At 38.2% G+C, this 25,449-nt stretch overlaps 1 pseudogene; it reads left to right on the top strand.

The window, feature by feature from the left end:
- The window catches only part of LOC148090484 (vascular endothelial growth factor receptor kdr-like), a 269,330-nt pseudogene that overhangs the window by 61,878 nt on the left and 182,003 nt on the right, over positions 1 to 25,449 (top strand).

Below are 25,449 nucleotides of genomic sequence, written 5' to 3'. Positions count from 1 at the left end.
AAGCAAAAAACAACAACAAATAAATATGAAATGTCTTTCTCTGATGAGTTTTTTTTTCACTTAGCATAATACTCTCCAGGAAAGACAAGTATCACATGATCTCAGTCATATGTGGAATCTAATGAACAAAATAAACTGATGAACAAAATAAATTCAGAGACATGGAAGCATGGAACAGACTGATAAATCTCAGAGGGAAGGTGGCAGTGGTTGGAGAGAGATTAACCAAAGAACTTATATACATATATGCATAACCCATGGACAGAGACAATAGTGTGGTGAAGGCCTGAGGGGGCAAGGGTGGGATGGAGGGGACCAATGAGGGAAAAAAGGGGACATCTGTAATACTTTCAACAATAAAGATAAATTTAAGAAAATAAATATGACAACATCAAACAAAAAAGCTTCTGCACAATGAAGCAAATGATCAACAAAGTGAAAAGACAATCTCCTGGCCTTGTTAGTGTGGCTCAGTTGGTTGAACATTGTCCCATGCACCTGGAGGTTGCTGGTTTGATTCCTGGTCAGGGCACATGCTGGGTTGCAGGCTCGATCCTTAGTCGGGGGCATGCAGGAGGCAGCCAAGTGATGTTTCTATCTTTCTCCCTCTCTCTTCTTCTCTCTCAAAAATCAATAAAAAATAAATAAAGACAATCTACTGAATGGGAGAAGACATTTGAAAATCATATATCTGATAAAAGGTAAATATAAAAAATACATAAGGATCATGTAACTCAATAACAACAAAACAAACAATCCAATTGAAAAATGGGAAGAGGCCTGGCCAGGTGTGGCTCAGCAGTTGAGCATCAACCTAGGATCCAGGAAATCTGGTCAAGACACATGCCCAGGTTACAGGCTTGATCCTCAGTTGGGGGCATGCAGGAGGCAATGGATAATGAAAACTCTTTCATCATTGATGTTTCTATCTCTCTCCCTCTCTTTGAAGTCAATAAAGATATATTAAAAAAGATAAAAAAGGAAAATAAAAATGGGAAGAGGATTTGAATAGACATTTTACCAAAGACACACAGATGGCCAACACATACATAAAACGATGTTCAACATCACTAATTGTCAGAGAAATGCAAATAAAACCACAATGAGATATTATCTCACAATCGTCAGAATGGTTATTATCATAACGACAAGATAATAAATGTTAATGAGGATGTGGGGAATATGCAACCCTTATGTGTTGCCACTGAAATGTAAATTGGTGATGTCACTTTGGAAAACAATATGGAGGCCCCTCAAAAAATTAAGAATAGAACCACCATATGATCCAACAACTCCACTACTGGGTATTTATCTGAAGAAAACAAAAACATTAATTCAAAAAAATATATGCACCCCTATGTATATTGCAGCATTATTTACAATAGCCAAGATATGAAAACAACCTAAGTGTCCTCAATGGATGAATAAATTAAAAAGATGTGATATATATAATAATATATATAAAATATGATATAAATATATATATAGCGTATGTACACAATATATAATATTTATTATAATATATATTATATATAGTGTGTATCTATGTATATACACACACAATGAATACTACTCAGCCATAAAAAATATGAAATATTACTCCTTGTGACAACATGAATGAACCTTGAGGAAATTGTACTAAATGAAATAAGTTATATGTGGAATATAAAAAACAAGAAAAAATAAAACTAATAAAATATTCTACATCAATTTAAAACAAAATAAATATTAAAAAAAACTAAACAAAATCCATCACTGTGTCAGTCCTCTTTCCCCCTCCTTCTCCAAATGAGTTATTTAGGACACATTGACATCTAAGTCAAGTTCAGGCAGCCTAGCAGTTCCACCGTCTCTTCCCATCTCTCAATTCTTTGCTCTCTTCTCCTAATTAGTGTCAGAATGTTTTGTGGGTCATTGAGAAGTCTGAAAAGAAGGGTAGGGCCAAGAAGGCCTTTGGAATTAGCAGTTTAGCTTTTCAAAGTTGTTTCTGTTCCTTTCAGTATCCTTCTTTAGCTAGAGAGTTGCAAGCAGCTGTCATTCACACCCTGCTGGGATGAATTTTTTGAGTTCAAATGGAGCCAAGGGAGCCAGGCAGCCACGTTGATCAGTGCCCAGAGGAACTTTGTGGGAAGGTCTCAGTCAAGGGGCCTTATCCTGAACAAGTGTGCATCTATTTCCTCCTTCATCATTACTCAAAATCCATGTGTACTTGTGACTCACAACCTCTCAGGCAGACCTTAGGAATCCCCTGCTAGGTATTGCATGCTAAAAAATTCACAAAGGCTATTTCTATCACCCTGGGAGTAGGTAAACAAGATGAGGGGCCAGAGGAATAAGGACATAGGGATTTTGTAAAAAATCCTAACTGTGTCATGGTTACTTTTTAAAATTCTCTCTCTCTCTCTCTCTCTCTCTCTCTCTCTCTCTCTCTCCCCCCCCCTCTCTCTTTATTACCTCCCATAACTTAAGAGACAGAGAGGAAGCAGAAATAATAGGACTCTCCTTTCCATCACTCAAAAAAATTAATTCCTTTTTTGGCTGAGCAATATTGCATTGCATATATTTACCATATTGTCTTTATCCCCTAGTCTATTTTTAAAAATTTTAAAACAGTTTCATATATATTTTTTCAAATAAATAATGTTGTTTCTCTAGAATAATGTTTTTCTAGAAACATACTGCTTTAGCAAAAATATTTTTAATGCTGAGGAAATTATGCAACATTATATTTTCTTACTACACTTCAAATGCATGTTTTATTTTAAAATTTATTTGTCAATTACATGTTACATTCACTATTATTTTGTATTAGTTAACAATGTGTAGCATAATGGTTAGACAATTGTATTCTTTACAAAGTGACTCCCTGATATTTCCACTTGTTTATTGATGTGCACTGGGTTGCTTCCATATCTTGGCTATTGTGAATAATGCTGCAATGAAAATAAGGGTGTATATATCTTTACAAATTAGTGTTTTAGATTTCTTTGAGAATATATCCAGAAGTGGAATTACTGTGTCATAAGGTAATTCTATTTTTAAGTTTTCTTTTTTTATTTATTTTATTTTTGTTTAAAGTATTACAGATGTCCCTTTTTCTCCCCAATGACCTGTTCCACCCCGTCCCTTCCCCCTCCCCAGTCCCTCTCTCCACCATTGTCCATGTCCTTCGGTTGTGCATATATGCATATAAATTCTTTGGTTAATCTCTCCCCCTCCACCCATCCACCCTCCTCCATCCCTGTGACAATCATCAGTCTCATCTATGCTTCCATGTCATTGAATCTATTCTGTTCATCAGTTTATTAAGTTCTTTAGATTCCACATATAAGCGAGATCATGTGAAATTTGTCTTTCGGTGCCTGGCTTATTTCACTTAGCATAATATTCTCCAGGTCCATCCATACTGTCCCAAAGGGAACGAGATTCTTCTTTACAGCTGCATAGTATTCCATGGTGTAAATGTCCCACAGCTTTTTTATCCACTCATCTACTGATGGGCAATTGGGCTGTTTCCAGATATTAGCTATTCTAAACTGTGCTACTATGAACATCAGGGTACATATATTCTTTCTGATGAATGTTTCAGGATTCTTAGGATACATTCCTAGGAGTGGAATCACTGGTCAAATGGCAGCTCCATTTTTAATTACTTGAGGAACCTCCATACTGTTTTCCATAGTGGTTGCACCAGTCTGCATTCCCACCAGCAGTGTACTAGGGTTTCCCTTTCTCCACATCCTCGCCAGCACATGTCGTTTGTTGATTTGTTGATGGCAGCCATTCTGACAGGTGTGAAGTGATACCTCATTGTGGTTTTAATTGGCATCTCTCTGATGTTTAGTGACTTCGATCATTTTCTCATGTGTCCCTTGGCCATCTGTATGTCTTCTTTGGAGAAGTGTCTATTTAAGTCCTTTGCCCATTTATTAATTGGGTTGTTTGTCTTCCTCTTGCTGAGTGCTATGAGTTATTTGTACACTTTGGAAATTAGCCCCTTATCAGATTCATCCTCGGCAAATATGTTTTCCCAGACCTTGGGGTTCCTTTGTATTTTGAGGCTGTTTTCTTTTGCTTTGCAGAAGCTTTTTAGTTTGATGTAGTCCCATATGTTTATTTTTTCCTTTGTTTCTCTTGCCCTAGGAGATGTATCTGTGAAAAGTCCACTACCTGGTATGTCTGTGACTTTACTGCCTATGTTTTCTTCCAGGATTTTTATGGTTTCATGACTTACATTTAAGTCTTTAATCCATTTTGAGTTTATTTTTGTGTAGGGTGAAAGTTGGTGCTCTAGTTTCATTTTTTTTGCATGTATCTGTCCAATTTTCCCAGCATCACTTATTGAAGAGATTGTCCTTACTCCATTGGATATTCTTGCCTCCTTTGTCAAATATTAACTGACCATAATGGCGTGGGTCTATTTCTGGGGTCTCTGTTCTGTTCCATTGATCTATATGCCTGTTGTACCAATACCCGGCTGTTTTGTTACAGTGGCTTTGTAATATAGTTTGAAGTCTGGTAATGTGATCCCTCCCACTCTGTTCTTTTTTCTCAAGATTGCTGCAGCTATTCGGGGTCTTTTGTGGTTCCATATAGATTTTCAAACTGTTTGTTCTAGGTCTGTGAAATATGCTGTTGGTATTTTCATAGGAATTGCATTAAATTTATAAATTGCTTTGGGTAGTATGGACATTTTAATGATATTAATTTTTCCAATCCATGAGCATGGTATCTTCTTCCACTTGTTTAAATCTTCCTCTATTTCTTTTTTCAGTGTCATGTATTTTTCTGAGTACAGGTCTTTTACATCTTTGGTTAAGTTTATTCCTAGGTACCTTATTTTTCTTAGTTGCAATGGTAAATGGTATTGCTTTTTTAGTTTCTCCCTCTGAAAGTTCATTGTTGGTGTATAGGAATTCCATTGATTTCCGGATGTTGATTTTGTATCCAGCTACTTGCCAAATTCTTTTATCAAATCTAATAGTACTTTGATGGAGTCTTTAGGGATTTCTATGTACAATATCATGTCATCTGCAAATAATGACAGTTTTACTTCCTCCATTTCAGTTTGGATACCTTTTATGTTTTCTTCCTGTCTGATGCCTATGGCAAGGACTTCCAGTACTCTGTGTGAATAAGAGTGGTGAAAGTGGACATCCCTGTCTTGTTCCTTTTTTTAATGGAAATGGTTTTAGTTTTTGCCCATTGAGTATGATGTTGGCTGTAGGTCTGTCATATATGGCCTTTATTAGGTTGAGGTATGGTCCCTCTATTCCCACTTTGCTGAGAGTTTTTATCAGAAATGGGTGCTGGATTTTGTCAAATGCTTTTTCTGTGTCTATTGGTATGATCATATGATTTTTATCCTTCATTTTTTTTTATGTGATGTACCACATTTATTGATTTGTGGATGTTGTACCAGCCTTGCATCCCTGGAATAAATCCCACTTGGTCATGATGTATTATCTTTTTAATGTATTGCTGGATCCAGTTTGCTAGTATTTTAGTGAGGATTTTAGTATCTATGTTCATCAGGGATATTGGCCTGTTATTTTCTTTCTTTGTAGTATCTTTATCCGGTTTTGGGATTAGGGTGATGCTGGCCTCATAAAAAGAGTTTGGGAGTTTTCCCTCCTCTTGAGTTTTCTGGAATAGTTTGAATAGAATAGGTGTTAATTCTTCTTTGAATGTTTGGTAAAACTCACCTGTAAATCCATCTGGCCCAGGACTTTTGTTTGCTGGGAGTTTTTTGATTACTGCTTCAATTTCATTAGTTGTTATTGGCCTATTCAGGTTTTCTGCCTCTTCTTGATTGAGCTTTGGAAGGTTGTATGCTTCTAGGAATTTGTCCATTTCCCCCATGTTGTCCAATTTGTTGGCATATAGTTGCTTATAATATTTTCTTACAATCCTTTGTATTTCTGTTGGATCAGTTGTTATATCGCCTCTTTCATTTCTGATTTTATTTATTTGGGCCTCTCTCTTTGTTTCTTAATGAGTCTGGCTAAAGGTGCATCAATCTTATTTACCTTTTAAAAGAATCAACTCTTGGTTTCATTGATTTTTTGTATTGTTTTTTTAATCTCTATGTCATTAATCTCTGCTCTGATTTTTATTATTTCCTTCCTTCTACTTCCTCGGGGCTTTTCTTGCTGTTCTCATTCTAGTTCTTTTAGTTGTTGTGTTAGATGGTTCATTAGACCTTTTTCTTGTTTCTTGAGATAGGCCTGTAATGCTATGAATTTTCCTCCTGGAACTGCTTTCACTGTGTCCCATAGGTTTTGGATTGTTGTCTGTTCATTTTCGTTGCTTTCCATGAAGTGTTTGATTTCTTCCTTGATCTCCTTGGTGATACATTCATTGTTTAATAACATGCTATTTAGCCTCCATGTGTTTGGATATTTTTAATTTTTTTTATAGTGGTTGATTTCTAGTTTCATGGCAATGTGATCTGAGAAGATGCTTGATATGATTTCAATCTTCTTACATTTGTAGAGACTTGCCTTGTGCCCTAACATGTGGTCTATTTTTGAGAATGTTCCATGTGCACTTGAGAAGAATGTGTATTCTGCTGCTTTGGGGTGAAATGTTCTGTAAATGTCAATTTAATCCATTAGGTCTAATGATTCATTTAAGGTCTGCGTTTCCCTGTTGATTTTTTGTCTTAATGATCTGTCCAATGCTCACAGTGGGGTGTTAATGTCTCCCACTACAATTGTGTTGTTGTCAATCTCCCCTTTAAAGGCCCCCATAAATGTTTATACTGGTTATTTCCTCCTGTTGGATTGATCCCTTTAGTAATATGTAGTGACCATCCTTGTCTCTTTTTATGGTCTTTATTTTTAAGTCTGTTTTGTCATAAATTAGAATTGTTATTCCAGCTTTTCTTTTCTTTCCATTTGCATGGAATATTTTATTCCATTCCTTCACTTTTAGCCTGTGTGAGTCTTTTGCTCTCAAGTGGGTCTCTTGTAGACAGCATATATTTGGGTTCTGTTTTCTTATCCATTCAGATACCCTTTGTATTTTGATTGGACCATTTATTCCATTTACATTTAAGTTTACTATTGATATCACCTTATTTAATGCCATTTTTCCCCTTTATGCTGATGTACCTTTCTCTCATTATTCTTTCTTCTTCTTAAAGAAGTCCTTTTAGCATTTCCTGCAATGCTGGCTTATTGGAATTAAACTCCTCTAGCCTTTTTTTGTCTGGGAAGCTTTTTATTTCACCATCATATTTAAATGATAGCCTTGCTGGATCAAGCAATCTTGGTTGCATGTTCTTGCTTTTCATTACTTGCAGAACTTCATGTTACTCCCTTTTGGCCTGAAGAGTCTCTGTTGAGAAATCAGCTGTCAGCCTTATGGGGGGGTTCCCTTGTTGGTCACTGTTTGTCTCTCTCTTGCAGCCCTTAATATTTTCTCTTTGTCCTTGACATTTGCCATTTTAATTATGATGTGTCTTGGAGTGGGTCTCTTTGGATCCCTCTTGTTTGGAACCCTCTGTGCTTCCTGAACTCCTGTGGCTTTCTTCTTCACCAGCCTAGGGAAGTTTTCTATCATTATTTCCTCCACCAAGTTCTCTATATCTTGCTCTCTTTCCTCCCCCTCTGGCACTCCTATAATTCGAATGTTGTTTCGCCTCATGTTGTCCCAAATGTCCCTTAGACTGTCCTCATGCTTTTTAAGTGTATTTTCTTTTTGCTGTTCTGATTGTGTGAGTTTTTTCTACCTTGTCTTCTAAGTCACTTATTCTATCCTCTGTTTCATTGAGCCTCCTTTTAATTCCTTCCAGTGCATTCTTGATATCAGATACAGCATTCTTTATCTCTGTCTGAGTTTTGTTTATGGTATTTATCTCTTTTTTCATGTTTTCACTAAGGTCCTCGATCTTATCATCTAGTGTCTTAAGTTCCTTGAACATCTTCATCATCCATACTCTGAACTCCATTTCTGATATCTTGCTTAACTCCATCTCATCAAAGTCTTTTTCTGGCGATGTTTCCTATTCTTTAATTTGGGGGTTGTTTCTTTGTCTCCCCATTTTGGTATGTGTTAGTGTTTGTATCTGTACATTAGATATATCTGCGACCCCCAGGCTTGTGGAATGGGATTTTGTCTTGTGGGTCCAGTAGAGCCCAGAGGTGTGTTTTCCTTATACATCTGAGGTTTTTGCTCTAGGCGTCTCCCTCTTGTGGGTGTCCCTTTTGTGGTTTCTTTATGTTCTCCTGTTGTGTTTGGGTCTAGATTGTTGTTGATCGGTCCTTGGGAGGACCCTTCTGTCAGGTTGCCTAACTGTGTCTCAGCCTCAACCTCAACGTGTAAGGTGTTGTATAGGTGCTGGCAAGGCAGGACAATACACAACTAAAATTCCGGGAAACAAGAGGTATTTTACAAAATATTTTGACAGTAACAATGAAAACAACCCACGTGAAGATAGAACTGGGAGAGTGAAGGGAGAACACACACACACACAGACACACACACCAAAAAAAAAAAAAAATGCTTAAAAAAAAGAAAGAGAGAAAGAAAATTAACGCTTAGAGAGAGAGAGATGTATATTGTTGTTAATACTGGTGAAAAGTTAAAAACTAATAATAAACTAAAATGTAAAAAATGGAGAAGCTACTGGGAGATAACAGAAGCAGAGAAAAGATTCTGAAAGAAGAGACCACAAAAAATTAAGGAAGAGAACAGGAATAAGATGAGTTGAAAATGAGAAAACAAAAATACAATAAAGAGAATAAGAGAAACTACCAATCGGACAGGAACACAGAAGGGAGCATAATGAAAGAATGAAAGAAAAGTAGAAAAAGAAAAGAGAAAAAGAAGAAAAATGTTATGCCAATGGATTGAGAGGAGAGAGAGAGATAAAGCCCAGGCAGGGAGGGAGTCCAGTAAGAGATTTGGGGGAAAGTATAGAGGAAAGCAGTAAACTTGGTTATAATGATAAAGTCCCAGTTGTTGAGCAGGGATATCAAGAAAGTCTTGATACTAGAAGCAAAGATAAAACAAAACAAACCAAATATCAAAAACAAAACTGAAAACAAGCAAAGCAAGACAAAATTCTTTTATAAAAAGGAGAAAGAAAGAAAAAATTAGTTAAAAAAATGTTAAAAAAATTATTATAAAATTTAAAAAATTACAAAAAACAAATTTTCTCCCTTTTCTCTTCTTCTTAAGGAAAAAAGAGAAAAAAATAAACAAGCCCACAAACAAAAAACAAACAAATAAACCCAAAAACCAAAAGAACAACAAAACAAAACAAAACAAAAAAACAGCAGGAAAAAAAGGTAGTCAATCAGGTGAGTTTTTTCTGGGTCACTGTTTCATTTGTTGGTTTCAGCTCTCCTGCGAGGTGCTTGTTTATCACCCAATGTGAGGGGCCGTCTAGGTTTGGCTCTGGTGTTCTTAGGTAGATGGTTGATCTGAGGTTCTCCGTGGGCCACCTCCTCTTGTCAGCTATTTTGCAACCTTGTAGTTGCCTGGTTTTACTCCAGTCTTTCTGTAGAGTCTTTAGGGTGCAGGGTGGTTAGTGTAGCTTAGGGTATCACTCCCCTTAGAGGTGTCGCTGTCAGGCGCTCACTCTGTGGGGGGTTAGTTGCGGCTCCACAGCCAGCTCCTCAGTCCCTACCCTGTCCTCTGATTCTAGTTCCCCATGCTCTGTCCTGCTGCAGCTTCAGATTGATTTCAGCCTGTTGCCTTTTCTGTATGGGCCGTTTCAGCAGCCTGGGCTCAGTGGGTTTGATTAATAACACATTCTGGTGAGCCATTTGCCTGCCAGGCACCCCCAGCAGGGGGTTTCAGTGTTGCCTCCAGTTCCCAAACAACAGTCCTTAAGAGTTTTATTCTTGTAATATCCTCCTGTGAGTCCCTCTCAGGACTGTGCCCTGTGGGTGTGTCTGGGGCTTCAGTGAGCGGGACCCTCCCTTTTGCTGTTGGGGGTGGTGCTCTGGGCTGCAGGAGAGGCCGGCAGGCTCCGCTTCTCCCTGCTCAGCTCTGGTTTCCTGGTTGCACCAGGCCTGCCCCTCAGGCCGTCTACTGTGCAGACCCCAATCCCAGCTTCCGCTGGTCTATCACCCCGTGCCCGCCAGGAAGGTGAAAACCAGGTCCGGGATCAAACTTGCAATCTTACAAAGCAACACACAGGTAGAAAGTTCGCCCTGCAAGGTCCTGCCACCCTCGCTCCAAGGCACCTAGAGGGAGGGGACTCAAAGTCAGCTCCTCACAGCTCCCCGCACCGCTGGTCGTAGCAAAGCCTGAGTGGCTTCATGGGCCACCACAGCGCCCCTCAGGGCGGGTCACTTATTCTAGCCTCTCTGCACCTGGAGCTCAAGGCAGGGAGGGCTCCTCCCCTCCCCCAAGCCACACAGATTCAGTGCTTTCTGGGGCTCAACACAATGCCCCACAGGGAGGCAGAGGGTGCCCGTGTGCGGCTGCTCAGAGCAGTCCTCTGGTCCGTTACCACTTGGGTGCCACAGACCTTGGGACAGCCTTTCCTATGGTTGGCACCCCGAGCTCCAGACGCTGGTCGCAGCCACCACTAGAGGCTTTGTTTCTTGGGAAGGAGCTGTTCCCTTTGGGACTCACTGCTCCCCTGGGACCCTCTGCCCTGTGCGCTGGCCCTCCTTCCCCTCTAGTCACTCTGGGTGTGGGATCCCCGCTTTTGGATGCCGTCCACACTCTTGAGGGGAGGGAGCTTTGTAGCCTCCAAGCCTCTGGGCTCAGAGCCCAGACCAGGCTTTAGGGGAGTCTCCCCCTTCCTATGCCCCCCCTCTCTTACCGGACTCCCTGATGTGTCTTCAGTGCTCCCCACTTGCAGTCCGTCCACTCAGGTGTGTTTCTCTGGTTTTTTCAAGCTGGTTATGTAGGATTTTAGGAGTAAATCAAGTCCGTAGCTGGGAGCGGGGGCACTCTGCTGCTTCTCACAGTGCCGCCATCTCCAGGATCCTCTATTTTTAAGTTTTTTGTGGAACCTCCATACTGTTTTCCATTATGGCTGCACCAATTTGCTGTCCCACCAACAATGCATGAGGGTTCCCTTTTCTCCACATCCTCGCTAATACTTTTTTTTTTTGAGTTGTTGTAGATTGCCATTCTGACAAGTGTGAAGTGATATCTCATTGTGATTTTAATTTGCATTTCTCTGATGATTTGTGACATTGAGCACCTTTTCATATGTCTATTAACCATCTGTATGCTCTCTCTAGAGAAGTGTCTACTCAGGTCTTCTGCCCATTTTTAAATTGGATTGTTTGTTGTTTTGGTGTTGAGTTGCATAAGTTCTTTATAAATTTTGGATATTAATCCCGTTTTGGATGTAGCATTGGTGAATATCTTCTCCCCTTAAGTAACTTGTCTATTTACTTTGATTGTTTTCATTGCTGTGCAAAAACATTTTAGTTTGATGTAGTCCCATTTGTTTATTTTTTCTTTTGTCTCTCTTGCTTGAGGATCTATATCAGAAAATAATATTACTAAGATGTGTTACATATATATATATATAATAGAATATTACTCAATAATAAAAAAGAATGAAATCTTACCATTTGTGACATGGATGGACCTAGAATGTATTATGGTAAGTGAAATAAGTCAGACAGAGAAAGACAAATAACATATGATTTTATTTATATGTGGAATCTAAAGAACAAAATAAATGGACAAACAAAATAGAAACAAATTCATAGATACAGAGAATAAACTGAATGTTGCCTGATGATAGGGGTGCCGGGGGCTTGAGTATAAAAGGTGAAAGAATTAAGAAGTACAAATTGGTAGTTACAAAATAGTTATGGGGATGTAAATTACAGCAAAGAGAATACAGTTGATAATATTGTAATATCTATGTATGGTGCCAGGTGAGTACTAGAATTTTCAGGGAGATCATGTTATAAATTATAAAATTGTCTAATCACTATCTTGTACACCTGAAACTAATATAAATAATATTTAATTTCAACTGTAATTTAAATTTTTAAAAATCAATTAATCAAAGGATTATAGATCTACCTACCATTTTCCAGGTACTATCCTAGACACCAGGGTTGTTGTAGGAAATAAACAGGTAAAATTTCTGGCCCTCATGAAACTTATATTTTAAAAAGGTGTATATAGGAAAATAAAACCAATAATTATGCAATATGTCAGGTTGTATAGCACTTAAAAGTATTATGGATAAATAGAAAGCAATGGAAAGGGGTGTCCTTTTATATACCTATTTACTTCTGAATCTTTTTATTGGTCTACTCTTTAAGTAGGTAAATCAGTTTAAATTCATGTTCTTACAGAGACAAGTAGGCAGAAAGACAGACATCAGTTGAAGAAAATAAAGTTAATGGCACCATGTGGGAGAGGTATAATTATATAGTTAGTCTTTGGGTATTTCCCTTATTAATTTTTCACTCCTTCACCATAAAATATAAAGCTTTAAACTGTTACCAGTAAACCAGGACAGTCTTTCCTCTGAGGTCACCTGACCCAACAGCCTTATTTTTATTATTTATTTTATTTACTTAAGTTAATATGGAGTATTATATTAGTTTCAGGTGTACAACATAGTGATTTCACATTTATACACCTGATGATGTGATCACCATGATAAGTCTAGTAACCATTTGTCACTGTGCAAATTATAATATTATTGACTGTATTCCCTGTAATGTACATTACATTCCTGTGACTTATTTATTTTATCACTAGAATTTGTACCTCTTATTCCCTTTCACTTTTTTTTTTTACCCATACCATCATCCTCCACCTTTACGGCAAGCATCAGTTTGTTCTCTGTATCTATGACTCTGTTTCTGTTTCCAACGGCCTTATGTTAAAGTTGGGAATGATGAAGAAACTGGCCAAGTTACTCAGTTAGCTAATGGAAGAACCCAGACAGAGCCAAGACTCATGTGTTCCAGTTATGAATAGCTGCCTCACCAATTTAGAAATATGTTTCTTATAGTCCATGTCTTATAAGCCCAAACCAACCTAGTTGGTTGAATTGGGAAAACTCAGTTTCCCCTCCTGTGTGTCTCCTTGACTCTCACACTACTGGTAGTTTCACAACACTTCTGACACCAGATGTGTTGGTATTTTTCCCCCAGGAAGAAATTCTGTGTGACACCAGCTGAATGTCCTACAGTTTACCACCATCTGACACTATCCACCTAGAAATAACATCAGATCCCACAGGTTAAGAGCTCAGTCTCATAAGGCAGCCCCCACCAAGTGTCAATCACAAGTCTCCAAATTACCCACAACTTCTGTCTGACTGGGCTACAAATTGGAGTTTCACATGAACCCTTCCTTGGATTTCATTAATTTTCTAGAATGGCTCACAGAAGTCAGGAAAACCCTTACTTGCATTTGCCAGTTTATTAAAGGATATGATAAAGGATTCAAATAAATGGCAAGATTAAAAGATACATAGGGAGAGGTGTGAGAGGGTACCTGTGAAGTTGGGATGCATCACCCTCCCTGCATGTGGATGTTGAATCTTAGAAGTTCTTTGAACTCAATACTATTGAGACTTTTATGTAGGCATGATCAATTATCTCCATTTTCAGCCCCTCACCCCTCTCTGGGGGATGGAGAATGAGGCTGAAAATTCCAAGTTTCTAATTATGGGTTGATCTTTCTGTTGATCAGTCCCTATCCATGAGCAATCCAGGAGCCCACCCAGAGTTTCTGAATTAAAACAAAACACTTCTCTCACCTAGAAATTTCCAAGGGATTTAGGAGATTCAGCTTCATATCAGGAACCAGGCCCAAAGACCAAATATTAAAACAAAAGATGTTCCTGGTTCTTTTATCACTTAGGAAATTACAAGGATTTTAGGAGTGTTGTAATTTCACATTCATTTATGTACTTGAGGCAGATGACTGCTTAAAATGGTTAGATGCAGAACACAGATTACTAGTGGCAGAGAGGGTGTTTTATTTTCAATTAAGAGAAAGGTCATTTCTTTTTTCTCAATTACACACTATTTGAGATGATTAACCCTGAACCCTTTTGTTGGGGCCCCTGTAATTTTAAGAAAATCCCAGCTACTCCTATCAGCTTGAAGTTCTAAAATTGGTTTCAATAATTGCCTCCCTAGACATGTGAAGCAAGAGCAACACAGTCTATCTTCTTAGGGATCTGAACCTGAGTAGCATCATGAATCTTAGCAGTGTCTCTTCACTACACAAGGTGAAAGGTATCACCCCCCATCCCCAGCTTCCAGGCCAACCTGTAAAGCACTTTTGGGCATGCAGTTTCATTTCATCCTCATGACTATTATGAAATATGATTTTTATCCCTGTTCTTCATAAAAACCCTGTGATATAGGAACTATTGTTATCTCGCTTTAAAGATGTGGAGATTGAGGCACAGAGAGGTAAAGGCACTGGCACAAGGTCTCACAGCAGGCAAGTGGCAGAGCTAAGATTTTAACTTATGCAAAGTTTCCAAAGGCCATGTTCTCAAACATGGAAAGCTCCAATGGGAATTTTCTTAAACATGGAACTCCAATGGGGAGTTTTTCAAACATGGAAAACTCCAGTGGGTAGCTTGACCTATGAGGCTCTTTCCAGTGGCTTTTCTGGAAACCCCTGCCTTTCCACTGGGCCCCAGAAGTGCCTTGATGAGTTTAGAAAAGGAACACTTTCCAACACTGTCTTAGATCTGGGGAGACTTGATTTATTTGGTGAGCCCATTCTAGGGCATCTCAGTCCACTTTCCAAGCCTTTCTGATGAATTTTATATAAACTTGGAGTGTGTCAGAGGACCTGCCACAGGCTCCAGAAGAAAATATAATTTAAGTGGAGAGGCTCCTGCCATAGCTAAGAGAATGTGGGGGAATTAAACCACAGTTACCATAGGACAGGGTCCTGGCCTTGGAGTTACACAACTCTGAGTCCAAATCCTAGCTCCATCACTAGCCATATGGCCTTGTCAATCCAATGATATCTCTGAGCTTGTCTTAAATGTTCATACAACTAACTGCTGAATGGAATTATAAGGATTAAACAAGATGACAAACGTTAAAACTTTATCACAGGGCCCTGGCACATAGTAATTGCACCAGAAATCTCTCTGGTCTCTGAGAATGAAAGCATGGCACAATACATGGAGCTTCATGCAATTTTAAAGCCTGACAGAATTCTGCTTCACTGGTTCATAGCCGTGTCACTTTGGGCATGTCTTTTAACTGTGCCAGGTTTCCTTTTCTTTGAAATAAAGAAAACAATACTTATTTCTAAGGGTTGCTATGAGGATTGAATGAGTTATTGAAATAAAAATACTTGGTATAGGCATGGCTCAGTGGTTGAGCATCGACCTAGGAACCAGAAGATCATGGTTTGATTCCCAGTCAGGGTTGTGGGCTCGATCCCTAGTGGGGGCATGCAGGAAGCAACTGATCAGTGACTCTCATCATTGATGTCTTTATCTCTCTCTCCCTCTCCATTCCTCTCTCTGAACGCAATACAAATTAAAAAGTAAAAATACTCGGCATAGAGTAAGCCCTAAATAAGCAGCAACCTCTTTTACTATGAACAAAATGTTTAGTACATTACAGGCTGGCATCCAATAAATGTAGCTTCTCTCTTCAGAAGAAGGCAATTCTGGCCAGTCAGATAGTTCAGCTTGTCTGCCATTCGACTCCTGCTCTATCTTAATTTTTTTTCAGATCTAAAGAGAAAGCTTTTCAAATACACTTTTTTAACAACTCTTTTCACTTAGCCCTGCAATACACATAATAACACACAACTAGCTGACTTCTTTATTGAAATCATGGTGTTCAGGCTTGCATAAAGAATTGCTGTTGGAGTCTTTTCCATGGTTCTTTTTACACTCAAATCATATTTATTGCCATTCTAGGCTCACTTGGTTATGTCACTATTTGAAAATGACTAAAGAAAATGGATGAGCTTTCTTCAAGTTCTCAGATATGTGGAACCTTGAGAAAACTTGCTCCAACTCAGTTATGTTTAATTCCAAAAGAAACTGTAGCCAGAATTAGCTTAAGTAATCAGTGATGGCTTTCTGGGCTACCAAGTGCCTACCATGTTGATGATTAGTTTACCCAACCAAATATGAAGGAAAAAATTAAATATGATGTCTATTTGGAATAATTATGTAAGAACTAGCCTTTTGATTGATTTGGGGCCTTCTTGAAATGTTTGTGATTCAGGGGAATCATAAAACAATGATGGGAAATGGGACAGTTGTCACTCTCATGTGGCTGTGAGTGCGTTTAAAACAATGGATCCTATGGCTCTGAAAAGAGTACGTATATGGTCCTGAGCTTCCACTGTCTGCCTGGAGCTCTAGAAGACATTCTCAAGAAATCCAAGAACTCCCAGGAATAAAGAGACCTTTGTACCAATATTCTTATACAAGCGGTGCCTTATTCATTACCTGGCATGGTAAATAGCACCCAAGAGGCACTAAAGAAATACTTTTTGAATGTATTAAGAATCCTGTAGACTCAAACAGCCACAAAAATCAGTGCCAAAGGAATAACAATAATTATTTAAACAAAATCTATTCCCAGTCCGGCAGATTGGGTAACTGAGGTCCAAGAGGGGAAGAGACTGACTCAAGGTCACAGTGACCTAAACACACCTGTCCTGTTCCAAGACATGTATGCCTGCAACTCCAGATGTGTTAATAGTAAAGGGACATAGAAATATGATTGGGAGAAGATATCCCTTGCCTTAAGATTTTTCAGTCAGTGCTTATATGAATCTAAATGTTCCAGAGCCTTAAAGGGTGACACTAGCTCTGCTAGACTTAATTCTCCACCTGCACTCTTTGGGCCCAGCTTGATTTTTTATTTCATCTATCCACTCATCCGCTCATTCTCATGTGTATTTATTCTTAATGAAAAACCAAGCAAAAGCAAATATTCTTAATTATTCCTACAATCCTTTTGAAAGGGAACAGGTCCATTATCCCATCCAGCATTGAAAGACAAAGACTCTAACTCTGTTTTTGACAGGTGAGTCATATGTCCCTTCATTCCCAAGTCTTTAATACTGGAGTGAAGATTGCTCCCAATGAAGAAAAAAAAATATCTGAGATTATGGAAAATGGGGACAATACATGTTGATCTTAAAATTCATTTACCAGAGGTAATCCAGTGACTGTCCTTATTTTACTTGCTTCAAACAAAGGAAAGGGAGTAAGGCAAGGAAATTGTGTGAAGAGGAGGTGACACTTGACTCCAGATGGAGCCAGGAATAGACATTTTATTGCTAGAGGTAGTCATTGTGAGGACCACAGTTTCAAGGGCAGTACTGCTCTCAGACAGAGACACACATTTATATTAGCTATTCTTTTCCTATAATTTGGTGTTTTACAGGCTGAAAGAGCCAACTTTCCAGTCCTTCTGAAACTGGACACAGTGGGTCCGGGTTGCCTGTCGCTACTTCAGCTAATTAAGCAGAAACAAGGTTGAATCAAATATGAACATTTATTCCATTTTTGCCAGCAAATGGGAGAGCAGTGGGATTTGTCCACATAAAATCTGCTCTGCCCTTCCCTTATTACCTGGCTGGTTATACAGGGCTGCATGAAAGGGAGAAGAGGGGGATGGTGAGGATAGCTGCAGGATCTGTGGTCCGTGTGTCTCCTCCCAGGATCTTGGAAGTCCGATAACAAGGTAGTTAATTTTCAGTGGTGTTAAAACCCAGTTCCCTCCGTTCCTAGGACCTGAGAATAGTCAGCATTCCTGAAGTAAACTCCTGAAGCGGGGTCTGGCTCCAGGCACAGCAACCAAATCAAAGTGCATCCTGTCCTTTGTCTGTTCTCAAAATGCATTTTGTTTTTTGAGCAATGAACCCATCCAGGCCCCGAGGTGTCTCATCTTTTTACAGTTCTGTTTTTCTTCTTGCAGCACATCCTCCAGTTTCCCAAGGTCTGTAAAAAAACTTCATATCTATAGTTATTAAGGTGAATAATCATTAAACAACTATGGTTTTATTCCTGTTAGGTGCCTTCTCCCCTTTCACAATCATGGTTAACAGAACATGATCAGCATCTCTGCCCCCAACACTTCCACTCTCATCTAGAGATATGTGTTGACCCTAGAGAAGGTGAGAACCCTTTTAGAATTTGGTATGACAGCCATAAGAAGCAGGAAAAGAAAAATATTGTTGATCTTGGGCTAGAAGCTAAAGTTGGTCTGGCCTGGGAGGGGAAAAGTAGGAGAGAGCGCAAAAGAAATTGAAGGCAGATTGCCAAGGGAGAATCAGTGGGCAACAGTTTGTGTTTATAATCCCCAGAAAAAAAGCATTAGTCAAGGATGAAAGAAGCCTGGTTAGTCTGCCCTCCAACCCATCATATTAAGAAAATTTTGTTGTGAATTTAGTAAAGGCCTGTCAGTTAACTCTTACATTTTCTGTGAAGAAATACAACTCAGGTTAGTTTTAAATAAGAATGCTCAAACTACCAAACCACATCCCTACTTTTTATAAGATCTGAGGATCTTGCAGCAGCATTAGAGACAGCAACATTGGAAAGCAGAGTGGAATTCTGCTCTGTTACATGACAGGACACTGGACTAACATTTTCAAACATGAATTTATTGAGCACTTACAGTGCACCTGGCATTGACTGTACTAAGCTCTGGAGGTATAGTAAGGAACAACACTGACAGGAGTTTCATCCGTTACTGAGCTTCTGTTCTTGTAGAAATTGGTGGAATGTGGAAGTAAGGGAGAATGAGAGTTCCAGTATGATCCATGAGTTTCTGGCTAAGGTGACTGAACAGATTACTGAAGTGAAGATGAATAGGGGAGGAGGGGGAATAAGGGGTTTTATTTTTGAATGGAGGCACAGTGCATTGGTTATAAACCTGAGTGCTTGAGTCATGTTTAGGTTTAATTCCTCACTTTACCACTTTATCAACTTTGGGCCAGTTACTTCATCTCTCTGCATCTCAGTTTATTCATCTGTAAAACAGAGCTAAAGGAAGTGCATTCCTAGTGGGATGTTATGAAGTTAAATGAGGTACTATCTATAAAAAGCAGTTAAAAGCAGTTCCAGAGACTTGGTAAGTGTATATATGTTTGATATTATTATTATTATTATTATTGGAAATGTTGAGTTTGTGATGTTTATGAGACAGAGAGTGCTTTAGAGCTAGACTACCAAAGTTCATAACCAAGCTCTTCCACTTACTAGCTGTGTGACTTTCTGAAAGCTACTTAACATTTCAATCTCTTTATCTGTAAATAGGGATAAACACAATATCATCCTCACAGGGTGAGGATTAAATGAGTTCATTTGCACAAAGTGCACAGAACAGTATTTTGCACCTAGATCAATTAACTATTTATTAGTATTAGTAGCATTGATGTTATTAGTATTATCATTCAATGAGAGAAGTAGAGCAAGCAGTTGGATATATAAGTAGGGAACTCAGAAATGAGATTCCTGCAAGTCGTGTAGAAGCCTATTATTGTTATTTGGTTTGCTTAAATCCAAATACAAACAATAAATGCTACTGAAAAAACACACAACACCTACTGGTAACTTTTGTAATTAAGTTCAACATATAATTCTTAGGCACTGACTTTGTGCCCAGGGTTCATAGGTGAACCTGATGTCAGTCCTGCCTTTAGTAGGATTCCAATCCAAAAGATTATTTTGAAATAAACACCTTCTGCCATTCAGGGCCTTGGATTTACTTCTCTTCGACAGAGCTCTATTGTGCTTATTAGTGGTGAAATATTTAAAATATTCACGAGTAGGGCACAGGTATTTATCAATCTGGTCATGCTTTAGTGCAAGCATGGAGCATTAGATGTCTCTCTTGGGTCAGATATTAACCCTTGAGTTGCTGGGTCATGGGGATGACATGGAAGGACTTATTCATGAGGAGGGACCAGGATGGTGATAGTGAGGAGAAGGCACTTAGAAAGCTGGGGGCAGCAGGTATTTATAAACTGATGTAGAAATATTTAAATATTCTAACCATTTGGATTCCTGTACTGATAGTACAGCTAAAATATCAGCCATGGTATGTGACCTTAATCTCTGCCATTTTCTCCTCTTGTCCAGGAAAACCTAAGATCTATGAGAAAGATACAGATTTGAAGTTCATTCAGCCAATACTCTTAGGCAGTGAGAATATCCTTCGTTGGACAGCAAGTGGCCTGTCTGTGCCCTCCTTCATGTGGGCCTGGGAGCCCTGTGGCCAGAAAGATGAGCTTAAGTGACTTGCATGCCAAAGGACCCTCCATGGTCTAGACTCTCGGGTTTACTGTTACTGGCACGAGAAACTGGCAGTCTAAAGATCTTACTGGGAGATTTTCTCTCTGTATGATATGACAGGTGCTGTCAGTGGTCTTGTAATGGGGTCTGGGAAACTAAAAGAAGCAGTACTCCAACAGCTGCCAAACTCCAGGTTTTGGCCAGTTCCTTCAAAGTTACAGCTTCAAATTAAAGGTAGAAGCAGTTGTTATGGTTCACAGGCCTGGGAAATTTAGATTTAGATTGTGATTGAAGATTTAAGTGGGAGAGAAACAGAGTAGGGCAGGTTTGCAAGTATTTCCAAATATTGTCATTACATGGGAAAAAAATCAGTATTGGGCTTGGAAAGAGGGCATGTTTCATTGGTTTGAGAACTATTTACATAAGACTGACTGAAATAGTAACCCCACAATGGGAAAATCTGTCAGCAAATATCATTTTTATTATTATTTTTATTATTTTTATGCTTTCATTTTTTTATTGAGAGTATTACACATGTCCCCCATTTCCTCCCCTTACCCCCCTCCACGCACCTCCCATCCCTCCCCAGGCCTCTGGCTGTCCATTGACTGTATCCATGGGCTGTGCATATATGCTTATAAGTTCTTTGGTTAATCTCTTTCTGTCGTCCTTCCTGTCTCCTCTCTGAGATCTGCAGGACTGTTCCATGCTTCCATGTCTGTGACCCTATCTTGTTTGTCAATCTATTCTGTTCCATAGATTCCACATATGAGTGAGATCATATGGCACTTGTCTTTCTCTGACTGGCTTATTTCATTTAGCATTATACTTTCCAGGCCCATCCATGCTGTCCAAAAGGGTAAGATATCCTTCTTTTTTACAGCTGCATACTATTCCATAGTGTAAATGTCCTACAGATTTTTTATCCAATCATTTACCGATGGGCACTTGGGCTGTTTCCAGATCTTAGCTATTGTAAATTGCCCTGCTATGAACATAGGGGTGTATATATTCTTTCTTATTGGTGTTTTGGGATTCTTAGGATATATTCCTAAAAGTGGGACCACTGAGTCAAAAGGCAGTTCCATTTTTTAAATTTTTTGAGGAATCTCCATACTGTTTTCCATAGTGGCTGCACCATTCTGCATTCTCATGAGCAGTATACTAGGCTTCCCTTTCTCAACATCCTCACCAGCACTTGTCATTTGTTGATTTGTTGATGGTAGCCATCCTTACAGGTGTGAAGTGATACCTCACTGTGGTATTAATTTGCATCTTTCTGATGATTAGTGATGTTGAGTATTTTTTCATATATCTCCTGAACATCTATATGGCCTCTTTGGAGAAGTGTCTATTCAGGTCTTTTGCCCATTTTCAATTAGATTTTTTGCCTTTCTCTTGTTGAGTTGTATGTGTACATTGTATATTTCAGGAATTAACCCCTTATCAGATGTACCCTTGGCCAATATATTCTCCCATGCGGTGGGATACTTTTGTATTTGGAGGATGTTTTCTTTTGCTGTGGAGAAGATTTTTAGTTTGATATAGTCCCATTTGTTTATTTTTGCCTTTGTTTCTCCTGCCTTAGGATATATATTGATGAATATTCCGCTACATGAGATGTCTGTGATTTTATTGCCTATGTTTTCGTCTAGGATTTTTATGGTTTCATGTCTTACATTTAAGCCTTTTATACATTTTGAATTTATACTTGTTTATGGAGCAAGTTGGTGGTTTAGTTTCATTTTTTTGCATGTACCTGTGCAATTGTCCCAGCACCATTTATTGAAGAGACTATCTTTGCTCCATTGTATGCTCTTGCCTACTTTGTCAAATATTAATTGACTGTAACGGTGTGGATCAATTTCAAGGATCTCTACTCTGTTACATTGATTTATATGCCTGTTTTTGTACCAGGACCAGGCTGCTTTGATTACAGTGGCTTTGTAGTATAGTTTGATATCTGTTACTGTGATCCCTCCAATTCTGTTCTTCTTTCTCAAGAAGGCTGCAGCTATTTGGGGTCTTTTTTGGTTCCATATAAATTTTTGGAATATTTGTCCTAGTTCTGTGAAATATGCTATTGGTACTTTTATAAGAGTTTCATTGAATCTACAGATTTCTTTGGGTAGTATGGACATTTTAATGATATTAATTCTTCCAATCCATGGACATGATATATTCTTCCACTTGTTTATATCTTCCTCTATTTCTTTTTTCATTGTCCTGTAGTTTTCCAAGTACAGGCCTCTTACATTTGCGGTTAAGTTTATTCCTAGGAATCTTATTTTTAAGTTGTAATGGTGAGTGGAAATTTTTTTAGATTCTCTTTCAGAGAGTACATTATTGGTGTATAAAAATGCCATTGATTTCCAGGTGTTAATTTTGCATCCTGCTACCTTGCCTAATTCATTTATTAAATCTAGTAGAACTTTGATTGAGTCTTTAGGGTTTTCTATGCACAATGTCTTGTTATCTGTGAACAATGACAAGTTTACTTCTTCCTTCCAAATTTGGATGCCTTTTATTTTTAGTGTTTGTCTGATTGCTGTGGCAAGGACTTCCTGTACTATGTTGAGTAATAGTGGTGAAAGTGGACAACCCTGTCTTGCTCCTGTTTTTAAGGGAAATGGTTTTAGTTTTTGAACTTTGAGTATGATATTGGCTCTAGGTTTGTCATATATGGCATTTATTATGTTGAGGTATGATCCCTCTATTCCCACTTAGCTGAGAGTTTTTATCAAAAATGGGTTATGGATTTTTTCAAATGCTTTTTCTGAGTCTATTGATATAATCATATGATTTTTGCCTGTCTTTTTTTTATGTGATGTATCACATTTATTGTTTTAAGAATGTTCAACCAACCTTGCATCCCTGGAATAAATCCCACTTGGTCATGGTGTCTGATGATTACAATATATTGCTGGATCCGATTTGCTAATATTTTGTTAAGGATTTTAGCATCTATGTTCATCAGGGATATTGGTTTGTAATTTTCTTTCTTTGTAGTGTCTTTACCTGTTTTGGGGAATTAGGATAATTCTCACCTCATAAAAAGAGCTTGGGAGTCTTCCTTCCTCTTGAATTTTCTGGAGAAGTTTGAGGAGAATTGGTTTGTTCTTCTGTGATTGTTTGGTAAAACTCGCCTACAAATCCATCTGGTCCCAGACTTTTGTTTGCTGGGAGGTTGTTTGTTTGTTTGTTTGTTTTTTATCACTCCTTCAATTTCATCACTTGTCTATTGGCCTATTTCAGTTTTATGATTCTTCCTGATTGAGTTTTGTAAGATTGTATGTTTCTAGGAATTTGTCCATTTCAGCCAGGTTGTCCAGTTTTTGGCCTATAGTTGCTTTTAGTATTTTCTTAGGATTCTTTATTTCTATGTTGTCAGTTGTTATATTGCCTTTTTCATTTCTGATTTTATTTTTTGGGTCCTCACTCTGTTTCTTGGTGAGTCTGGCTAAAGTTGCTTCAATATTATTTATCTTTTCAAAGAACCAACTCTTTGTTTCAGTGTTCTTTTGTATTGTTGTTTTTTTATCTGTATGTCATTTATTTCTGCTATGATCTTTATTATTTCCCTCCCTCTACTTCTGCTGGGCTTTTCTTGGTGCTCTCTTTCTAATTCTTTTAGTTGTTGTTTTAGACAGTTTATTAGGGCTTTTTGTGTAATGCTATGAACTTTCCTCTCAGGACTGCTTTTGCTGTGTCCTATAGATTTTGGGTTGTCATTTGTCTTCAGGAAGTTTTTTATTTCTTCCTTGATCTTGTTTTAAACCAGTTCATTATACAATAACATGCTATTTAGCCTCCATGTATTTGAATATTTTTGAATTTTTTTAGAGTGGTTGATTTTCAGTTTCATGGCATTGTGATCTTAGAAAATACTTGATATGATTTCAATTTTCTTGAGCTTGTAGAGACTTGTTTGGTGCCCTAACATGTGGTCTATTTTTGAGAACTTTTCACGTGCCCTTGAAAACAATGTGTATTCTGCTGCTCTGAGATGAAATGCTCTGTATATGTCAATTAAATCCATTAGATTTATTGTGTCATCCAAGTTTTCTATTTTCATGTTGATTTTTTATCTTGTCCTGTCCAATGATGACAGTGGAGTGTTAAAGTCACCCACTATGATTGTATTGCTCTCAATATCTCCCTTAAAATCCACCAAGAAATTTTATATACATTTGTGTGCTCTTATATTGGGTGCATATATGTTTACAAGGGTTATTTCCTCTTGTTAGATGTATCCCTTTAGTTTTATGTAGTGACCTTCTTTGTCTCTTGTTATGGTCTTTATTTTGAAGTCTGTTTTCTCAGAAATAAGTATTTCTATTCCAGCTTTTTTTTTTTTTTAAATTTCCATTTGTATGGAATATTTTTTTCCATCCTTTCACTTTCAGTCTGTGTCAATCTTTTGCTCTGAGGCGGGTCTCTTCTAGACAGCATATATATGGGTCATGTTTTCTTATACATTCAGCTTCCCTATGTCTTTTGATTGGAGCATTTTTACATTTAAGGTTATTATTGACATATACTTATTTAACACCATAATTTCCCTTTATGCCCATGTATCTTTCTCTCCATATTTCTTCTTCTTCTTAAAGCAGTCCTTCTAGCATTTCTTGCAATGCTGGTTTGGTGGTACTGAACTCCTTTAGCCTTCATTTGTCTGGGAAACTCTTTATTTCACCTTCAATTTTAAAAGATAGCCTTGCTGGGTAAAGAGGTATTGGATGCAGGTTCTTGCTTTTCATTACTTTGAGCACTTCATGCCACTCCCTTCTAGCCTAAAGTGTTTCTGTTGAGAAATCTGATGGCAGGCTTATGGGGTTCCCTTGTAGGTCACTACTTGTCTCTCCCGTGTGGCCCTTAATATTATCTCTTTGTCCTTAACATTTGCCATCTTAATTATGATGTGTCTTGGAAGGGGTCTCTTTCATTCCTCTTGTTTGGTACCTTCCCTGTTTCCTGCACTTGTGTGGCTTTCTCCTTTACCAGTTTAGGGAAGTTTTCTGTCATTATTTCTTCCACCAGATTGTCTACTCCTTGCTCACTTTCCTCCCTCTCTGGAACCTCTATGATGTGAATGTTGTTTCGCTTTATGTCCCAAAATTCCCTTAAACTGTCCTCATGCTTTTTAAGTGTTTTTTCTTTTTGCTTCTTTGATTTTTTTTTCTACCTTTTAAGTCACTTTTTCTATCCTCTGCTTCATTGATTTTGTTTTTAACTCCTTCCAGCAT

The sequence above is a fragment of the Miniopterus natalensis genome, chromosome X, assembly GCF_054644295.1.
Source record: "Miniopterus natalensis isolate mMinNat1 chromosome X, mMinNat1.hap1, whole genome shotgun sequence".
Classification (NCBI taxonomy): Eukaryota; Metazoa; Chordata; class Mammalia; order Chiroptera; family Miniopteridae; genus Miniopterus; species Miniopterus natalensis.
The sequence above is the reverse complement of the archived record's forward strand: the minus strand, read 5'-3'. Positions and strand labels throughout refer to the sequence as shown.